This window comes from Pipistrellus kuhlii, unplaced genomic scaffold (genome assembly GCF_014108245.1).
Source record: "Pipistrellus kuhlii isolate mPipKuh1 unplaced genomic scaffold, mPipKuh1.p scaffold_m20_p_2, whole genome shotgun sequence".
NCBI classification, from domain to species: Eukaryota; Metazoa; Chordata; class Mammalia; order Chiroptera; family Vespertilionidae; genus Pipistrellus; species Pipistrellus kuhlii.
This window is the reverse complement of record NW_023425515.1, coordinates 38,642,792-38,663,952: the sequence shown is the minus strand read 5'-3', so window position 1 is coordinate 38,663,952 and position 21,161 is coordinate 38,642,792. Positions and strand designations below refer to the sequence as shown.

At 44.1% G+C, this 21,161-nt stretch overlaps 1 protein-coding gene across 8 annotated transcripts in view; it reads left to right on the top strand.

Moving 5' to 3' along the window:
* The first annotated feature begins 12,593 nt into the window (after nucleotides 1–12,593).
* The window catches only part of DGKG (diacylglycerol kinase gamma), a 200,607-nt gene continuing 192,039 nt past the window's right edge, over nucleotides 12,594–21,161 (top strand). For 5 of the 8 annotated variants that reach the window (XM_045583771.1, XM_036445411.2, XM_045583770.1 and 2 more), the window contains exon 1: nucleotides 12,595–12,916. The gene's annotated coding sequence lies outside the window, so the exon portion shown is untranslated. Of the gene's footprint in view, nucleotides 12,917–21,161 lie in introns of all 8 variants that reach the window. The other 3 variants (XM_036445408.2, XM_036445410.2, XM_036445412.2) reach the window with 2 other exon arrangements.

The following is a 21,161-nucleotide window of genomic DNA, read 5'->3' as shown; positions in this document are numbered from 1 at the left end:
GGAAGATGAACAGCTCAACTAGCCAAGACCAATCTGTTTACTCCTTCAATATGATAGTTTTCCAGGAAAGTCCTTTTGGAGGCTGGAGTAGCGATGACTAGGTCCAGAAATACTTCAAAATTTTCTACCAAGAAATCTCACTCATTGTGCAGGACACCAAAATTTACCATTTCTTATTTTGTCCTAACCATCCAGGTATGCTCATCATGAATATACTTCTCTGCTGGGTCCAGTTGTGGAAAGGGAGGTCAGCAGCTCCAACTGGAGGGAAAACATGTTGTGCTCCTGCAGAAAGAGATCAAAGATGATCCCAGATGGTTGTTGCTACTTAGGGGGAAAAAGTCACAATGGTAGGGAAAATGTCAGGGATAAATATAAGGATAAATTAAAAGCAGGACTCAAGCTGGTTTGGCCTATGGACTGTAGGATCTCAGATTCAATTCCATTTTTTTAATTTAAAAAATAAAAGCAGGGATGATAAAAAAAAAAAAAGAAGAAAAGGTAACAAACAATTCATATACAAAAGAATCTTAACCTTGTTCTACAATGGGAGAGAAAAAAGAAATTGGAACTCAAATTTGCCTTTAGAAAATGGCTTCATGGAACACAGAATGCAGGTTTTAGATCTTTACATTCTTGGGTTCAAGATAAGCCCAGATGTGTGGCACAGGCCAAGCCATAGAAACGCTCTGGGGCTCAGTTTCTTCATTTATGTAATGTTCAGGATAATTCCTTTCTTACAGGATCAGGGTGAGAATTGTCCTAGCAAAGTAATCAGAGCAAAGGAGGTAATGAGTTAATATCAGTAGTTGTGAGAATGTGATTGCTTTCCAGCTGTTCTTGGGCTGGTTCTCTCTGCTTCACAACCACAGAAACAATTCTGCACTCCTGTGAGGGCCCAGACCTGAGGTACACTCTCTGTCCAAATGCCTATCATCTAGGACATTGACTACATTCCCTGGATTCATCTTCACCCAAGGAGCAGTGGAGGCCCCTCTTGGTTTGGGAAGAAGTGAGGTTTGGCATTAGCTTCCTTTGAGTTTGAAGGCATCTAGGCATTATGAGGAGAAGCAATGAGGTGGAAAGAGCCGTGGTTTTGGTGTCGACAGAACTGCACCTGCCTCCTGCCACTGCCACTCAAACTATTGACTTTGGGCAACTCACCTAACTCCCCTGAGCTTTAGTGTCCTGTCTTTCCTTTAAAAAGCTACTGTAAGAAAAAAAAATGGCACAGCCCAGGAGAGCGTGCACACAACAGGCACATAATGCGTGTTCTTGTTAGCCTTCCTGTCTTCTCAATAGTATTGACAGCCCAGAGAAGATTAAAAATTAAATATAGCCCTAGCTGGTTTAGTTCAGTGGATGGAGCATCAGCCTGCTGACAGAAGGGTCCTGGGTTTGATTCCAGTCAAGGACACATGGTGGGGTTGCAGGCGCTTTCCCCAGTGGGGGTGTGTTGTAGGCAGCCAATTGATGATTTTCTCTCATCGTTGATGATTCTGTCTCTCTCTCCCTCTCCTTTCCTCTTTGAAATCAATAAAAATAAAAATAAATTAAATATAAGGCTTGGGCTAAATGACATAAATCAATCTTTTAAACGACTATTAAATCTAATTGTCAGCAGAAGAGAACTCTAGAAATAATCATCCAGAATCCAACAAAATACGCTGACTCTGACATTGTGGATTGATGGAAACCTGGCTGAGTTCCTACACTTCCCTTTATTTTGTATTATTATTATTTTTTAATGATGCAGAGATGAGATAACATCAATACTCACACTGAGGAAAAAATGCCCCTGTATATTTGTTTTGAGTTTAATCTTTTCAAATATAAGGAGCAGACAGTCATCTAGAACAGAGTACACAGTGATGCTTTGTGCTTACTAGTATACAGCAACTCAGCTTCTGGAGCTCAATTTGGAGAACCTTCTCCATCTCCATTGACCACCCAAAAGCAAGAGGACAAACAACATCTTTTTGCTGTTTATTTCTATATATTTTTTTAAAATATATTTTATTGTTTTTTTTTTTTTTTTTTTTTTTTTTTTTTTACAGAGAGGAATGGAGAGTTAGAAACATCAATGAGAGAGAAACATCGATCAGCTGCTTCCTGCACACTCCCCACTGGGTATGTGCCCTCAGCCATTGTATTGAATACATGCCCTTGACCGGAATTGAATCTGAGACCCTTGAGTCCCCAGGCCGACGCTCTATCCAAGGAGCCAAACCAATTAGGGTTATTTCTATATTAAATAATCATGAAAAGATCATGGAGTTGATGTCCAAATTTATATACATTTTAATGATCAGACATGAGGCAGCAAAAATATTGAAAGCCTGCAGTAATGTGTTTCAAGATTTGCCTCAAGACCTGAAGAGGAAGACTCAAGCTTACACGTCAATGGTAATAATATTTACAGGGAGAACATTATAGAAGAGCTGTGTGGGCAGCAGTCTCTACCTTCTTATCCATCATCAGAAACCTGCTAACTGGTTCTCAACATAGTGGCACACCCATCAGTCCTTAGACACTCAGTAGGGATTCTACTGAGGGAATCAATGAAGAGCAGGTATCACTATGAGAGTCTCCAGGGAGAGTTTACCTAGGAGCCAGAAAGGTAGGGGTAGGAAAGTAGGTAAACGATTTACATGTTAGGACCAGAAGCTAAGTTCCATGTCTTCATTGTCTCTGTGTTAGTTTCTACCATGCATGAAGTATGGGGTGGGATTGTAGGGCCATGATATGCTAGTGTTTTACAACCAGCTTGGTGGTAATTGGACAGGAGTGCTTGATTTATAGCATTTGTGGCTTTCAGGGGTATACACATTCCCACGATGGCTGACTTCAGACTACCCACATAATGTCACTGATGCAGAATTGGGAAGAGATGTACACCATTGTCTCTAGCATACCACTGGGAAGGATCCTGGGATTACCACTGCCCGCAGTTGTCCGAAGGCCCCACATGTCACAGAAGAGCAGATGGAAGGCCTTGCGTAGCCTTGAAGACAATTTTTAGGCATTGCCATTTGCCTCTGAGAAGTCTCTTTTCAGCCCCACTCTACCCACCCACCTCACCTGGATCCCCTGTGCCTCTCTCTCCAAGATCACTTATGAGGTTATGGTGTCATTTGTCCACAAGCCAATCCTTCCATTAAACACAGAGCCCATTCTTCATTTCCGTACCCCCAGCAGCTATCAGAGTGCCTGGGCAAAGCAGGCTCATAAAGAATGCTTGGTAAATAAGAGCTTATTGGATGGACACCAGCATTAATGATGAGTGAATGTTTTAAGGAGGAGAGGAGGAACACAAAAGCTGCCATCAAGCATCTGCAGAGATGTCATAAAGAAGGGATGCATTTTGTTTTCATGAATACCAATGGGCAAAACCAGGACCAACAAAAGAAAGTGGCAGGAAATGGGTTTAGGAATCTCTTTGAGCTCCCAAACCTTGTAAAACATTAGAATGGCAGGATCCTCTTTGACTTCTATCTCTCAGTTAACATCCCCTGACCCTCACCCACTAGAAAAATGGCCCTAGTCAATTTCCCCTGCCTCCAGCCCTCCCCTACACCCAGCACAGTGAAATGAGTTTTTGCTATTGTCACAAAGATTGAGGGGACATCTGCTGTGTGCATGCATAGCCCAGCAGAGGTTGCGTCACTCCGGTTACGGAGTTCATAGTCCTGAATATCTCTTCTCAGCATATAAATGAATAGTAAGAACTCCTGGTAGATGCTCAGGATTTCTCTCTTGCTTCTTCCACTAATTTCTTGACTCTCTCTCCTTTAGATCTTAACCCCACAGTACCCTTCTCACCATGAACTCCTTCCCTTGGGGACAAAGAGGGAAGCTCCTGTCAGAACCCCCAATGCCTAGCACAGCACCTGATACATTAGAGGTGCACAAGATGCATTTGTTAAGTGAACAAATTCACAAATAAGAAAATTAGAATCCACTTTCTGCACTTTTAATTTGTATGTCCAACTGGCAAAACTCCCAAGAACATCTAGAAACAATTTTTAGATCAAATCAGTTCCAAAACCAGCCATAATTCTCTGAGAAGATGCTTTGGGAAAACTCATAGTCCCAATCCACATTCCTTCTAGGGCCAATTGTAAAAATAGTTTTCTCAGAGACAAAAACAAACAAACAAACACTAACTAACTAACTAACTAACTAACACACTTTAAAATATGGTGGTGCCCTAACTGGTTTAGCTCCGTGGATAGAGCATCAGCCTGTGGACTGAAGGGTCCCAAGTTTGATTCCGGTCAAGGGCATGTACCTTGGTTGCTGGCACATCCCCATCTTATCGATACTTCTAAGTCTCTATCCCTCTCCCTTCTTCTCTGTAAAAAATAAATAAAATATATATTAAAATTTGGTGGTTCTTTCCTTAAGAACATATTGTGTTCTGGATGTCTATGAAATTGTTGCTTGAAATTCAAAATACACTTTCTCATAGAGCATGGTAAGAAGAGTAACTGACAATGTAGTTCTAACTTGAGACATTTGCAAAGGAAAACACTGTAACAGGAAGCAATAAAGATATACTGTGAAGGCAATTTTTTATTTCAAACACCATAAAATAAATATATGAAATATGTCAAACTACACAATAGACTTTGGACAAGGAGCAATAGTGGGAAGTGATAGAATGAAATTTTAAGTGGCTTCTTTATTTATTGTGGATGCTGATACTGAGAAAAAGCCAGGTTCAATTTGGAGCAGTTGCAGTTGAAAAGGATCCCTGACAGAAGCTTAGCACAGGCAGTTGTGCTTAGACTTCAGCAACCTGTGGGTCACCTGCAGGACTTGTATAAAATGCAGAGTTCTGGAATCTGCCCCCAGAGAGGCAGATTAGTTGGGTCTGGGATAGAGCTTAGGAATATATATAATATATTAATCTTTATTGATTTCAGAGAGAAATGGAGAAGGAGAGAGAGAGATAGAAACATCAATGATGAGAGAGAATTATTGATCAGCTGCCTCCTGCACACCCTCTACTGGGATCAAGCCCACAACCCGGGTATATAACCTGACAAGGAATCGAACTAGTGACCTCTTGGTTCCTGGATCGATGCTCAAAATATATATCTTAGCAAGCACTCAGAAGAGTCTGATTCATGCTATTTAAGAACAACACCTAGTCCTGCTGGTTTGAAGTCTCATCTCCTGAGATGCACCATCTGTTTGCTATAGGGCCATGGTTCCATGCCCCTCCTTTTTCTCCTCCGATGTCTTTTTGGTGGTGGGAGAAGGTGGCAGTGAGTACCTGTCACTCCATACCATGTGTATGGATCATGGATTAATGGTAAGAGTGCAGGCCAGAGAGATAAAAGAAACTCCACCATTCACTCAATAGGCATGGAGAGAGCTGAGATTCAGCTAGTACGCTGGTGATTAAAGCAGCAAAAACTGTGTACCTCATGGAAAATACCTCTGCCCTGACTATCCCCAACTCCTAGTACTCCTCTGCCAGTAGCTGCCCCCAATTAAACTCTCTGTTGAGTTGAATCAGTAACCTTTATTTTTGTAGAATTAATGTGCTGCTGAAGACATGCATGCTTAATAGATAGTTATTTTTATCATTGCATTGCTCTACAACTACCGAGAGAATCACGACAAAGACATAAAAAATGCAGCTGGACAGCAATAAACCAGTTTTATGTAATACAAGTCTATTGTGTTTACAAATGCTATAGAATGGAAATTCAGGCAAGCTTGTAGAAAAAGCTCTCTTAGAAGAAGCAGAGACTGCACACAGAGGCTTCTGGTTTCTAATACCAGCCTCCGTGCTTACTGGCTGGGAGACCTTGAGCAATAACGTCTGGGTAATGTGAGGCTGAGGATGCCCTCCCCACATGGCTCTGGGGGGAGTTACATGAGAATCTACATAGTACAATAGATTCTCAGTGAATGGCAGCTTTGGAGAAGATTTGAACATGGGAATAAACCTTCCCTCAATGGTAGGATTGAGGCCAAACAGGAACATCCAGAGGCCTTCTTTAAATTCAACTCAATATTATTGATCCACTACCTTGTACAAGACTCAGTGGGTGATAGGAAGGTGATTAAGTTATAGTTTATGGGAGATTAATTGCTGTCCAGGGCTAGGGTAGGGCAGTTGGGGTTAAGGATTAGAATAAATTATAAATAAATTTCAATGGGAGTATAAGAAAGAGGATAATTAACTTCAAAGAGGTTTTAAGAGGTAGCACTATAGCCCTAGCCAGTTTGGTCAGTTGATAGAGCTTTGGCCTGTGGATTAAAGGGTCCTGAGTTCAATTCTGGTCAAGGGCACATGCCCGCGTTGTGGGCTCGATCCCCAGTAGGGGTGTGCAGAAGGCAGCCAATCAATGGTTCACATTGATGTTTTGATCTCTCCCACTCCCTTCCTTTCTGAAATCAATAAAAAATATTTTTTAAAAAGAGGTAGCACCATAAAAAGAGCAACGGAGAAAGAAAAAGACAGTTCTCCTGGCCTCGGGAGAAGCATGAGTAGCATACAGAGAGGAGTGGGTGCCAGGTGTGTGGAAGATGAAGTCAGTCAGCATGCGTTCAGAGTCCTTATAGGGCTAAGAGAAAGTGTAAGTGGATGAGTAAGGTTCCCAGGAGGGAATTTTAGGGAATATTAACTTTATCCTAAACCAATAATAACAATAATTCTATTTATTGAGAACTTGCTATGAGATTGACACTGTGCTAAAGTTTTTATAATTATGTCTTCTAACCCCTGCAAAAATCTATGCCTGATAAGTATTACTATGCCCATTTTATGAATGAAAAGTCTAAGACTTTTATGCAAAGGGAGGACTCTGGAGTTTCTTTTAGAAAGTAATTCTGGCAGCAGCAAATGGAAAGAATGGATTAGAGAAGTGCAGCACTTAGGAGCTCCTTTAGTTTCTAACATTTTGTGACATTTTGTCCCCAAAATTAGATAAAAAGAGATTAAGAAGTGACCACTATTTCTAAACATGGACTGATCCTCTCAAAAGGTTTGTGAGTTGGGCAGATTTTGAGGCATTTGTTCATTTATGGAGTTAGAACCCTTTCTCCTCCCTCTGATTCTCCCCAGGGCCCACATGCCATCCCCCCTGCGGGGACAGCACTGGAGAATTCCACAGCAGTGTCTCCTGACCAGGCTGAACAGAAAACAGATCCAGAGTAATGTGAGTGAACCAAAATTAGCCTCTTTACAAGCTCATTAAAGCTTAAAGTTTAGCATCCATTGCCCAAAACATTACAGTAAGGCTTTTCTCTTTCTCCCTACTTACTCATACTTCCCCTGTCTTCTTCCACCATTCCTTTCCTCACAGGCAGTAATCAAAGAAGAATCTTGGATGAGTGTCTGTCTCCTTTATTTTCAAGTAAACCCAATCCAAGTTCCTGAGAAATCCAATGTGAGCAACTTGAGTGACATTGCAGAATTCTAGGCAGGGGGTGGATTTGCAGCCTGTTAGTCCTGAAATACAGCAGCTCCTTTGTTAAGTTTTCATGTTAAAATATTACTATCCTTAGGAGTGTGGAGACAGTTGCTGACCTGAATCATTGCTTCCTAGGAAGTAGACAAATGAGTAAATAATATAATTGGGTGTTGTTATTTTTAATAGCCTGATTTAGGGGAACAGACTAGCTTTAATAACTATATTTTTTTGCACAGCACGTCTAAACATGCAAAGCATTTTCACATATACTTCATCTAATTGTCACTCACCCAGTGGTACAGATATTACTAGTACTATCCCCATTTTGCAGAAGAGGAAACGAAGGCTTCTAGACACAGATCCAGCTCTTCCAACTCCATCTAAATGGTCTGTTTGTTAATCTTTTCTTTTCTTTTTTTTTGTCACTTTAGTCTTTCTTTTAAATTGTATTTTTTGGGTGATGTTGGTTCATAAAAGCATACAGGTTTCAAGTGCACAACTCAACAGAATATCATCTGCACTCTTCATTGTGTACCTTCACCCAAAACAAAGTCTCTTTCTGTCCCTACTTATCCCCCCTTTGCCCACCTCCCTTAACCCCACCTGCTTTTCCTCTGGTTTTCACCACATTGTTATCTGTATCTATGTTATATACACTGAGTGGCCAGATTTTTATGATCTCTGAAATACATAATAATCTAGCCACTCAGTGTATATCCTATATAACAAAAGGCTAATATGCAAATGGTCCCCTTAACCAATAGTTTGACCAGCAGTCAGGTCAGCCAACTGCCCATGTCCCCTCCCACTGGCCAGGCTGGCCAGAGCCAACCCATTCACGAATTCATGCACCAGGCCTCTAATATATATATACTGATTGTCCATATTATTATGAGTTCAGAGATCATAATAATCTGGCCACTCAGTGTATATACTAGAGGCCTGATACATGCAATTTGGGCATGGATAGGGCCCCTAGGCCTGGCCAGCAATCAGAGCCGATCTGGGGGGCAAATGGTGGGGCAATTAGGAGGTCCCCACTGGCACCTGCCTTGGCCATCATGGGGCCTGGGAGATGGGGGAAGCTCCTGCATTAAGCATCTTCCCCCTGGTGATCAGTGCATGTCTTGGCAACAGGTCATTCCACCTGTCATTGGGCCATTTGGTTGATTTGCATATTAGGCTTTTATTATGTAGGATTTGTGTGTATGGGTGTGTGTGTGTGTGTGTGTGTGTGTGTGTGTTTTGCTTAATCCCTTCACCTTCTTTCATCCAGCCCTCTAACCACCCTCCTTTATGACTAAACCTCAAGACTTCTATTTTTTCCCCAAGCTTATCAGTTTTATTGTGGGGTTTTTCCCAGTTTGCCTTGTGGAGGGGTCCCACCTAGTTATGGGGAAGTACTTAAAAGTTGTTCAGTTGATAGAATTTACAGTATCAGAGTGAGAAAGGGCAGTAGAGACTGTTTTTAATCCCCTTATTTATCAATAAGAAGACTGAGGCCCACAGCGGGAGCTGACCTGTCTACATTCCCAAGGTTGGATTTACAACTGTCCATGCCAAAGCTGTGAGGAGGAGCAGAGCTGACTTCCACAATCAAAGTGAAGGACAGAATTAAGGTCAGAACTTGGCTAGTATCAGTTCCCAGCCTGGACTTGTTTGATAAAATGAAAGGATCCTATATGAAATATCAGGTGGAAGGCTTGGAGATAATCTGGTGTATTCCTTTAGTTTTGTAGGTGACAGGCCCAGAAAGGCAAAATGAGCTCCTGATTATGGACTTGAACCCAGGTCTCCTGGTCCCCAGTCAATGACCCCACTTGTGATCTCAGCAGTGCACTATACACCCAGCTTGTCAGAGACAGTCCAACATAAAATTTCCAGACACAGGTACTTGACTCAGCTCTGGTTTTGCCTTGGCAATGGTGATTGGGCATCAGCTGTTGTCTTGGATAATATGTTCCCACAGCAACATGGCGAGTTTGAGCTGCCAACTTTGAAGTCTCAGGGAATGTAGTGTTGAGCCAATTAAACATCTAGAAATGCCCTGTCTCTCAGAAACAAGGATGACTCATCAGAGTTCTTGAACTATGACTGGGAACAGCATTAGAGTGTCCGGGGCGAGGGGGTATAGGGGGGCTCAGGCAGGGGGGGGGGCGCTAAAAACCCATGCGCAGAAGCCTCTGGCTTCCCTCTCTCTGGCTTTTTGTTCAAAACTCTCTTCTCCAATCCATAGCCAACACACACATCACTCAGAAGCCAAACCACTCCCTCTCTGAAGCCTTCCTTGACTGTTCAAGCCCAGAGGAGGTCTTTTACATCTTGAGAATCTGCTCTATACAATTTGGCACTTGAATTATACTGTCTTTTATTGCTTCTTTTTACCTGGTTTGAGTGTTTCCTGGCCGACACAGATTGCCAATGCTCTGAGGGGCATAAGTAAGCTTCTTCCTCTGTCCCCTACGGCGCATCCTGGAGTATCCCAAAGAGCAGAGGCATGCTCAGGCTCACAGCTACTCCTGTCTTCAAGACTCTTTCCCATTTACCTTGTTTGCTCAATAAATGCTCAACAAATCCTCACTTGCTTCAGCCTTTTCAAAGATAGAGTTCAGCAGCCAGCCAGCACCTCTGTTAGCCCATGCCAAGCCTCTGCAAATTAGAGAAAAGGCCACTTTCCTCCAGGCAGACCCTGCTCTGCTGGCTGCATGACTGGGCTAAGGGAGTATGGGATGAACTTCAGTCCCTCAGCTGGGCACCCCATGCAGTGAGCCACCTGTACGACCTGAGTGCTGGACCCTCATGAGGGCACAGCAAACTCTCTCCCACCTCCAACCTCCAACCTCCATTCTGACCAGGAAGGCCTTACCTGGCAAAGCTGGCATCTTTGTTCTCTAGCCCCTCCCTGTCAAAACCAAACAAAATGCACAGCTTCAAAAGCTCCTAAATACTAGAGCCTGAAGTCCACACTGCTGGCAGGGCATTAGACTATGACTAGGAATAGCATTAGGGTGTCCCAATCTTCCTTTCTTCCACTGACCGCCCAGAACTCCCCATGAATTGTCCTCCTTCCATAATTTTGCTTTCCCTCAGCCTAGAGTGTCCTTGCTTGCTGATCTTTGTGTCAGGTCCCTAATCCTCTTTTCAAATGTACCTCCTCCCTAATGTCTCAGTCATCATAACTTGGTCTTCCTGGAGCTTCTTCCCATTGCCTTTACAAATGATTTTTTTTTTCATGGGAGACTGGAGAACAGAGACTTCATAGCTCCCCTTGCCCCCTCAGCAAACTATTTTCTGCAAGTATTCCTGTTCTCCAAATCTTTGCTTGGGGAGTCCTGTTCTGGGAGTTTCTCTCTCATTACTCTTCAATATGCTCCCCGCCAAGACATGTCTCCACACTATCTCTATGTGTCTTCTCTATTCCTCCCATTCAACTTCCCTCCTGTTTCAATAGGCAGAACAATTCAGTGTTACCCCAACCCCTACTGCAAGCATGCATCTCCAAATGCACCAAAATGCTCAGCTAAATATAGGCTCTCCTAGCCTTTCTCCTTCTTTAGAAGGAGTCAAGGCTAGACAGGGCAAGAACTTTTTTTTTATGACATGTGAGTGTTTTCCTCCACAGAGAATGTATGTTTAGAAAACAAAGATTGTGTGTTTCACATCTATCCAACCAGCACAATGAAATACATAAATTAAGGCTGTGACCAGCTTTCTCCTCTCCCAGGGACAGAAGCTATTTAAGCCTTTTCTGTCTCTCTGTTCCTCTTTCTTCCCAAGTAAGGCCCAGGACTAGAGTCAGGGAAAGTGAAGACATAGTTGGAGCTTAATAGGTAGCTGTGAAACGAAGAAGTCAGTGAGTGAAAGGGAACCAAGGAAAGATAGAAGAGCTTTGAGGGCCCCCTCACCAGGATTATTTCAGTCTAGCTACAGGGAGCTTTGAGCACCAGCCCAGGGTAACAGAATAAGATGTGAATAGTGGATGGTAGCATGAAATGTGAATTTGGCTTTGCCTCCATTGCCATTTGGAACCTTGGGGAAATCTCTGAGCCCCAGCTCCTCCTCCGCCCCATTAAGTCTGCCTGGAAATGACCCAATAAAGACACCCATCATCAGGGTCCTCGAGGCCATTTGACATTTATGTTTGAGGCTTCTTCCCCAAACACCCAGACACCCAAGGCCCCTTGGCGCCTCTGCATCTGCAGAAAGCTTTTCTTGGCTGTAATCCTGACTCGGGGACCTTCACAGCCTGCTGGTGGAAAAGAATTCTCAGCTGCAGAAACTGGTAAACTACATATTTTACAGATGAGAGTCCAAATTCCTGATGACTCTAAATGTGGTGTGCCATGGACAGAAGTCATCCCACTGGAGTGACTTCCTGTTGGTGTCACCACCACCACCACTGCCCCATGTGGACATGCACGTCCTGGAAAGACAAGAAGCAACAAGTCACTGGGGCCTTGGCCAACGCTGGCCCTCATCCCTTAACCCTCACCCCAGTGCCTGTTCTGTGCCTGTCTACACTTTAAAAATAAGATGTGGTCTATCTGCTGTGCGAGAAAACAGTTCACGGTCATCTAACAGCAAAGAAGGAACCAACAAGCCCCGGTCTCTGAGACTTGATCTGGCCTCCATGATATCTGAGGAGGGGGTAATCTTTTCATATCGGTCAGCCACCCATTCCTTGCCTCCAAGGCCAGAGATGTCATACATTTGGGGGCTAGAGACACGGCAGTTAGTTCCTAAGAAGCAGCTAGAACTTGTTGATTTTCTTTTTACTCTGATTGGGCCGAGATATTACGACAGCCTAGACCTGGTTGAGATGTGGAAATGCATAGTGGGTATTTTACTTGTCAACCAGTTTTCCACCGTTCCCCAAATCAGTGGGCCTCTGCCGTCCTGCGGAGCCCCAGGGCTGCTGCATCCTCTTGGATCCCCTAAGCTTCTAACGCTTCCTCCCAAACTGAAGCCCTACCAAGAAGTGCCCCAATCATGTTGCGCCAAAGGCACACGGGCATTCCTATATTTACATGAGCGCGCGCGTGTTTGGCGTGTGTGTGTGTGTGTGTGTGTGTGTGTATACACGCGCGCGCACACGCGGGCGTGTGGCAGGGGCGGGCTCTGGGCCCGGGGGCAGGGCTCAACGCTGAGAGTGACAGCAGGACTTACCAAGCCGCTAGGGGCAGGGCGCCGCAGTGCCGTACTAGCGGGCAGCCGCTGAGGACCGCTGCGGGGCCCGCGGATAACGGAGCAGCAGGCAGAGGACCCAGGCATCGTCTAACCCCAGCAGGGCCGCCCGAGCTCTGCGGCGCCCTCTCTGGCTGCCATCCCCTCCTCGAGCCGGCTGCGCGGGCGGGAAGACGCTCAGACGCCGGTTTCGGTCCCCCTTTCTGTCTTTTGGTTCCTCTTTCCTCCCAAGTAAGGGAATAAGCCCCGAGGAAGGAGCGCTCCTGGAAACCGCGCAACCAAGTGTTGCCTGGCGAGAGGTAAGACAGTAGCTGGCGCAGTGGGCTGGGGCTGGCGCTAGGGGACGTGGGCCTCAGCAACTTGGAAAAGGAGGGCAAAGACGGGAGTTGGTCTCGTGGCCAGGGGGGAAGACCTGCAGCCAAGGCCACTGCGCCCACCCTGAGTGCGCCACCTGCTCCCAAGTCCCTGCAGCAGGAGATCCCCCGCTGGAAGGGTGAGGGCACCGGAGTGGCACGGGGCAAGGCATCGGCTCCCTCCTCCCGGGTTGGGAGCACCTTCCAAACCTCCAAGGTGTGCGGGCGGGTGGGAGGCGGCATTGCTCCTGGCAGTTTGCTGAAGCAACTGGTCAGATATCTCCCCTTTTGCACTCACCCTGCTCCTTGGTGTGTCCGGTCCTCCTCCAAGGCGCACCGGGGCGGCGAGGGGCAGGGAACACCTTTCCTAACGTCTGACGGTTTGACCGCCCAAGCTGTGGCGAGTCCCACGGGGTTTGGGGACTTGGGCACCCCGCGAAGCTCCTGGGCCAGGGAGCTCAGAGGGAAGCTGAAGAAAACACGGATATCTGGATCAATAGGAGCTTGGGAAGGGGAGAAGGGTCACGGGGAGCATGCAAAGCTGACCTGTTTAGTCTTCGGGTCCGGTCACAAGATGTGTGTGTTGGGGAGTGGAGGGGGGGGGGGAAGAGGTGTTTGTGTGTGCGTCTTGAGGGGCGCACATTCTAGTATCACCTGTGGGCTTTGGAAAACTCCACGAGTCCACCTGCAGATTCGGATATTTTCTTCCTCAGGAGGAGTGGGCTGAAATTTGGGGAGGGGTCCTGTGGAGTTGGAAAAGCCCTACAGGTGATTCTGACGCGCCGCCTCCATCCCCGCCATAATTGCAGTGGAAGGCAGGGGACCAGAAGGAGAGGCAGCACCCAGATGCCAGCCATCCGGCTGCTGAACCCAAAGTGGCCGGCAAGACCCCTCCCCCTCCGGCCCCTACCCGGGAGGGAGGCCGGAGGGTCTGCCGCAGCGCAGGGTTTGGTGGCTGTGCTGCAGTGATGCGCGGGAGACCTGCGAGCCCGTGGGCGCACTCCTTGCAGGCGCCACGCGGTTGTTTCCTCTGGCTTCATTAGCATACGATGACCTCCCTGTCCGGGAGATGGCCTTGTTATTCTTTTATTTTGGGTGCGTGGGGGAATGCACCTAGGCTCTGGAGGTGCAGACCAGGGAAGGGGAGGAAGGGGTGTCACTGATGAGGGGCAATGGTCAGGACACAGGGCCGGGACTTCCTATTTGGTCCAGTCCTGGGAATGTCATCCTATTTCGATGCCTGGGATTCTCTAACTAAAACACAGCCTGCAGAATTGTCAATGAAGGAATGAAGGACATTAGATCTTAGGGGGCAAATGTTATCCCTGTTTGGCCACACGCACATGCACACATGCACATGCACACACACCTTTGTGCTTTATAACCTTCTCATTTCAGGGATATGTCCTACCATGGGGAGGGACTTAACCATTTGTGGTATTAGAAAGGCAGTATTTGCCAAAAATTCCGTCCTAATATAAACTATACTCATTAAATAGAGCAGCTGCAACTAAGCTATTTTTCCTGTTGTTCCCATTGTACCCCCATCTAAATATCTTCTTTGCCAAACATGCCTAAAGTTTGGGCATAGTGCTGTAGGCATTATTAGAGGTATTTTTATGGGAGGGGTTTGGGGGTAGCGAGCCAGTAGATGAATCTTTGCCACCTTAACATTTTATGTCCATGTTTAGTTCAGATCAACCAAGACGTGGGAGGAAATGATAAACATCAGAATGTCTTGGAATCTAGACTCTAGGAAACAGGAGAAACTGCTAAGGACATCTGTTCCTTGCCCCTACCCAAACTCTCCTCAGAGCACCTTCAACATGTGTCAGAGGATCCCGCCAACCCTGAACTCCCAGAGTTCTGGGCTGTGCACTGTGTGATCTGTCAGGGGAGGAAGCCACAAAGCAGCTCTACCTCCGAGGATCTCTGGGGGAGAAGGCAATCTCTAGCTTCTCCTTTGGATGGGGAGGGGGAAGAGAGAAGTGCCTTTTTGTTGTGGGTAACACTCTTTAAAATATATATATATATATTATTGAATTACATCATTGTGAGAAATTCTTTCAGTATAAAAGTAATTTGTGTCGACCGAATGCAGGAAATTTAGAAAGCTGAAAACTGTGCAAAGAACCAAACAAAACACCTACCATTTGATCACCCAGATTCCACCCTGTCAATATATTGGCATATTTTCTTTCCATCTGTTTTTATTCCTTGAAGTCTTACAGTCCATAGACAGACAGCCAACATTTATTGAGTGCTTAACATGTTCATTGCAGGTATTAAGTATTTTATATTCACGGTGTCATTTAATCCTCAGAAGTCTTTCTAAGGCAAGCATTTATGTATTGTCAACCCCACAGAGTTCAAGTGACTTGCCCATGTCACACAGCTAGTATGTGGCAAAGCCAAGATTCAAACCCAGGCTGTCTGACACCTAGGTGGTTTCTTAGCCTCTGTAGCTAAGGCTTCTCTCCCTTTTTTTTTTTTTCCTAATTAATGTTGTAGGTAAATGTCTTTTATGAACATCAGCTTCATGACTGCGTAGTATTACGCTGTTAGTCATTTAAGTAGTTTCCTGACTTTATTCCTGGGGCAAAGTCTATGGCACACATTTCCAAATACTTCCTTTGAATAGAATTCCCAGAAGTAGAGTCACTGGGCCAAACGGTATGAATGTTTTAAGGCCCCTGGTATATATGACAAGCTGCTTGTCGGAAAGGCTACAGAAATTTACACTTCCATCCAGCAGAGGCAACTCTGCCACAGTCAAAGCAGATAACCTCTAGGGACTCACAGAGACCAGAGCCTCACACAACCAAGCCAGACCACAAGAGCATCTCCCTGGTCTCATGGGAGAAGGCATCACAGTAATCCTGCTGTACTGACACAATATGAAGTTGTACCTGTTTTTATGTGAACATGTGCCAGTTGCAGAATTCTCTGGTCAGAGGTCACATATTAACTTTGAACTATTGTGTAAAATACATATATGAGCTTAAGATTCCCCCTTCTCTCCACAAGTAATTAGAACAGCCCTCACTCCTACGAATGTGCATCATTACCAGCCAGATTCAACCAGGCCAACCAATCCATAACAGCTTCTTTACAGACTGGCCATATTCACAGAGCTGTCTGTTTCCTCTAAGTCTCCAAATTCCGCAACCAAACCACAGTGTGAGTGGATATCACTTTGCGGTGTAACAGAGTTCACCACTGCTCACCTTCCAAAAGCACTCATGTTTAGTGACTACGAATAAAACTAAAAGATAAGGTTATACACATGATTTTTAAAAAAAAATGTTCTCAGGTGAAGAAAATGTGGCCACAGGAGAGAAACTGAATTAGGCAAATACAAAAAGACACCAAGGGGAAATTTTCAAAGAAAAACAAATTGGCCTTAGCAATGAGTTCTCTCTGGTTTGCTTCATAGCCACCTCTGCCACCAGCAGTGGGATTCGTGGCCCTGGAATATAACCTGTTGCTGTAAAAGGAATAAATCTCGATTGAGCCTCCACTATGAAATCTACTTATTCAAAACTGCTCAGGTCTTAAAATGTCCCTCTGAGAATCCTTTCCTGACTGCTCAGCTGGGTTAGAGACCTCTTTCTGCTCTACCTGGAGCCCCTGTGCATACACTTACCTCTCTATGATAAAATGGGTTATCTGCATATCCCCCCCCCCCTCAACTGTGATCTCCAGTAAGGTACAGCTGGCCCTGCACCCCCAGCACCTGAGAATTAAATGTGATGAATGGGCACATAAGAGAATCTTCCAGCTACTATACCAGTACTTTATGAACATCGCCCTTCTGATGCATCTTCATTCTGTTCAGACTGCTCAGTCTCAGAAAGGTACCTGAAAGGTGTCTAGAGCTGGGCTGTCTATTTTCACGTGGGACTATTACGATTTTCCCTTAATTCATCAAAATTACATGAAATTTAAAATTCCATTCCACAGTCACATTTCCAATGCTCAAATGCCACATATGGTTGCTGGCTACCATATTGGAGAATACAAATGTGAAACATTCCAGTTATTGCAGAAAGTTCCACTGGGCAGTGCTTGTTAGATTGTAAGCTTGGTTCAGGCAGGACTGTGAATCTTTTCCCTTGCAACCAGCACAGTGCCTGGCCAGCAGAGGAGGAGGGGGAGGAAGAAAGAGGAGGGAGGGTGGTAGTCAAGGTAGTAACATTACCTATACCATTAATTGAGCACCTAATTTGTGCCCCAGATTGTGCTATATTTTGTATATGCATTATCTCATTTAATATTCATATCACACAGAACCTGATATTAACCCTACTTCACAAACAAGGAAAGTGAGTCTCAGAAAGTTTGGTCACAAAGCTAACAGGAAAGGCTAAGTTTTAACTCAGGCCCCTATGATTTCCCAAGGGAAAGAATTGGTATAATTTGCAAGTGTCAATGGTATTTTAAGAGTGTAAAATTTTGCTTGATGGGTGAGGTAGGGAGAAAGGAATCCACCTTTACTGTAGCCTAACCAGAGGCACAAAACTTTCTTAAGAAACAGGCCAACCAACCACTACTCTCCGTGTTTCTACCCAGCAAGGCCTGTCATCACCTCCAGAGAGAAATACTTGCTTGGTTGGAATCTTACAGCCAGTTAATAGCATAACCTGGCTCCCCATTCCCTAGTCAGTGCCTTTTCCAGCCTCCATCCTGTCTTATATTCCACTTGGTTCAGTGTCATTATCACTATCATTATCACTCTCGCTCCAGTTTTCTCTATTTTCTCCATTCTTAATGAATAAAACACAAAATGTCAAGGGAGGCCTAACAAGCACCTAGTAGAGTAAGATTATTACTTCTTTTGTTTTACATTTCATATTTCTGTTAAAACTTTGTAAGGTTGAAGTAGGAATCTATACCAATAATACCTATTAAGTTTAGTATCACCTGAAAAAAAAATTCCAACTGCTGGGATCTTTGCCACATCTATAAGGATTCAGGAATCTGGAAAAGGGGCTGTGCATAAATGAATGAAGAGGCTAGAGAATAAATATGAATTTGGAAGGCATTTTGGGGTGCCAGACAGAAACTTAGTTCTAATAACTAAGCACCTCTGAGTCTCCAGACCCAGGGCTTTTTATTCACACATTTTACCCTTTAGCAAAGCAGATATACATATCAAAGGTAAGGTTTGGTAAACAGTAAAAGATTATCAGGTTGGGGGGACTGCTCTTAGCTATTCAGCAGCAGGTAATAACATGCAGATTTTCAGCCCTGCTGAAGCCCCAAGTTCCATCAATCTTTTGATGAACTTCTTGCATTTATGACCTGCTGGAATTAGCCTCCATCACCCAACTCTCTTTCAAACTTGCTCTTGAACTGTGTCACCTGCCCACCCCCATTCCATGCTTGTACAGATGCTACCTGGGACCCAGATACAGAACCCTTGCATTTATTCCTAATTTTTTCTTGTTTAATTCAGTCTGTCTTGCCAGCTTTCCCAGATATTTCTTGCCTTGATTCTGTTAGTTACTGACCCTCTGGTTGACTTCCTGCCATCACCAAATCTGATAAGTGTGACCTCTTCAACTAAGTCATTGATAAAAATGATGGAATTTACAGGATTCTGGGACATTCCACTCTATGCTCCTAAAAGTTAGATATTAATTCAATAAATAAATATCACTCTTTAGAAAATTTATTTCACTTCTTGTACTATCACTTGGCCCATATTTATCCATCTTTTTCAAAAGATTATCAGAGGAATATTATCAAAAGTCTTAATAAAGTTCAGCTACCCTTTATCACTGGTATTTTTCTGATCTGCTTGCCTGATATTATTTTCAAATAAGCAATTTTGTTAGTCTGACATAAACTACTTTCATGACTTTAGTCCTAAAGACTCACTCCACATCCTACTCCAGAATGTTTCCTGGAATTAATATCAACCCTACAAGTTAAGAAATTTTTAATTTTCCCATTGAAAAAATAGAACTGTGTTTGCCATGAAAATTATGGTGATAGTGGTAGTAATGGTAGTGGTGGTTGTGGTAGTTGGTGATGGTGATGGTATATAATAGTGATAATGGATATGGTGGGGGGATGTTGGTGGTGGTAGTGATGGCACTTATTGGAGGTGATGGTGATGGTTTTTGGTGGTTATAATGCTGGTAATGGTATAGTGGTGGTGGTACGGGTGGTAATGGTATTGGTGGTTTCCTTATTCTATATATCTGAACAGATTATAGAAAGTGGTCTAGTGATCTCAGTGGCATGTTGTCTTAGCACCCTGTAACATTATTAATTAGTCCAAAAGACTTGTATTAATTTGAGGTGGACTTAAGTGTCTCTGGCATCATTAATAATGAGACCAGGGAAGGAGTTGAGACAGTATCTGGTCGCAGGCATTCCTCTTCAAATTTTGGAATCCTCCATCCAAAGGAAAAATGCTCTGCCTGGGGTGATATGGTCTGGGCAGGAACCCAGGTCTCCCACTCTTCCCCAGGGCTTTCCTCGCATAACTTTTTTTCATCTTTGTTTTGAAAGTTTATGGCTTTGCTCTCTGCAGAAGTGTTCATTTTTTTCCTCTTGGAGTAAATCTCTGAAGTCATTGATACCTCAGTGAAAGTTGAAGATTCTTTCCCGATCATGACTTAAAAGGAGAAAGGAGGAGAGAGCTCACTTTTCAAGTGGGAAATGGAGCTTCATTCATGGCAGGAGAGGGGTACTGAGAGAAAAGGTTCAAGTAAAAAAATACTTTAATTATTTTAAATAATTAAAATCACAATAATAATAACCACCTTTTACACGTGCACCACACTTAGACAATAACAATGTATTCAGATACATGATCTCTCCAGATTCTAATCATAGGTGTGAGGCAAGCAGCATGGATGTCACCAGCCTCATTTTATTAGTGTGATTTTACCAAAGCAATGGCTATGATCTAGAAGAGTCTACTGTGGCAAGAAAGAGGATAAAAGAGAAAACTCAATGACCACTTGCTTGCTCAGTTAATCATTTGGGCCCATCATTCCTTTCTGTGTGGTCTGCATAGATTGTTTTATCCTCACTTAAGGCATAAACAGTCTCATCTAAACAGGAACTAAATTTTCACTTTCCTGATGACTGATCTGGTGTGAAAGTTTCAAGTGGCCATAGGTCAGCAAGGTCACTTTGACCCTTAAATGCTGAAATGCTTGAAATGTTTAGCTAAAATGTTTTCATTCCTTGCTGCATTTCCTTACCTCTCTGCTCTGGGACAGCAGCCTGCAGCACTTTACCAGTTGCCTCAGTGCTCTGCCTCTCAGTTCAAGTGAAAGAACTAATAAAGTTCTCTTGATCTCCCAGAAGGCTAGAGTGTTCCTTCTAGTGTCTCTGAGTGCCACACAAAATGGGTGCTCTCATCCAATCCCCCACACCCTCCATCCAAGGTTTCATCAACAAAATGTTCATGATCTCCAGAACCTGACCCCAGGACACCCTAGAAGTTAGTCTCCTCCCTTTTCTCCTGCCAGGATTTCCAGCAGACTTTGGCTGATCACAAAGTGATTTTTCCTAACAATTAAGAAGCCCGTAGCCAAATTCTATACCCAAAGAAGTCCCCACTGTTCTTAATTTTTAAGCTAATTCTTCTTTTAAATAATTTATTGATTTTTAGAGAGAGGAGAAGGGATAGGGAGAGAGAGAAACATTGAGAGCACAACATCGGTTAGCTGCTTCCTTATGCTCCCTACTGGGGATCAAGCCTGCAACCCAGGCATGTGCCCTTGACTGAGAATTGAACTGACAACCTTTTGGTACACAGATGATGCCCAACCAACTGAGCAACACTGGCCAAGACATGTTTCTAATTCGTAAGTCATGTAAATCATGGCAAATGCACTCCTAAGGAGATTCACTCCATCATTTGACAAACACTAGGTCAGCAAAAATACATAGTGGGGCAAAAGTAGGTTTATAGTTGTGAGTATACAAAACACAGAGTTTATTCTTATATTTTTATTATTTATTAATTATCGTATTATTTTCCATATGAACAACTGTAAACCTACTTTTGCCTACCCACTATATTGAGCACCCTCTCTGTACCAGGCATAGGACTAGGTCAGGGGATTGGACCAACTGGGTTTCCAGGAGCTAGGTGGAACAGAGTCAGAAACAGATATCATGTAGTATTATCTCTAGATGAGAGTCAGAGGAAGATCACCTCCCA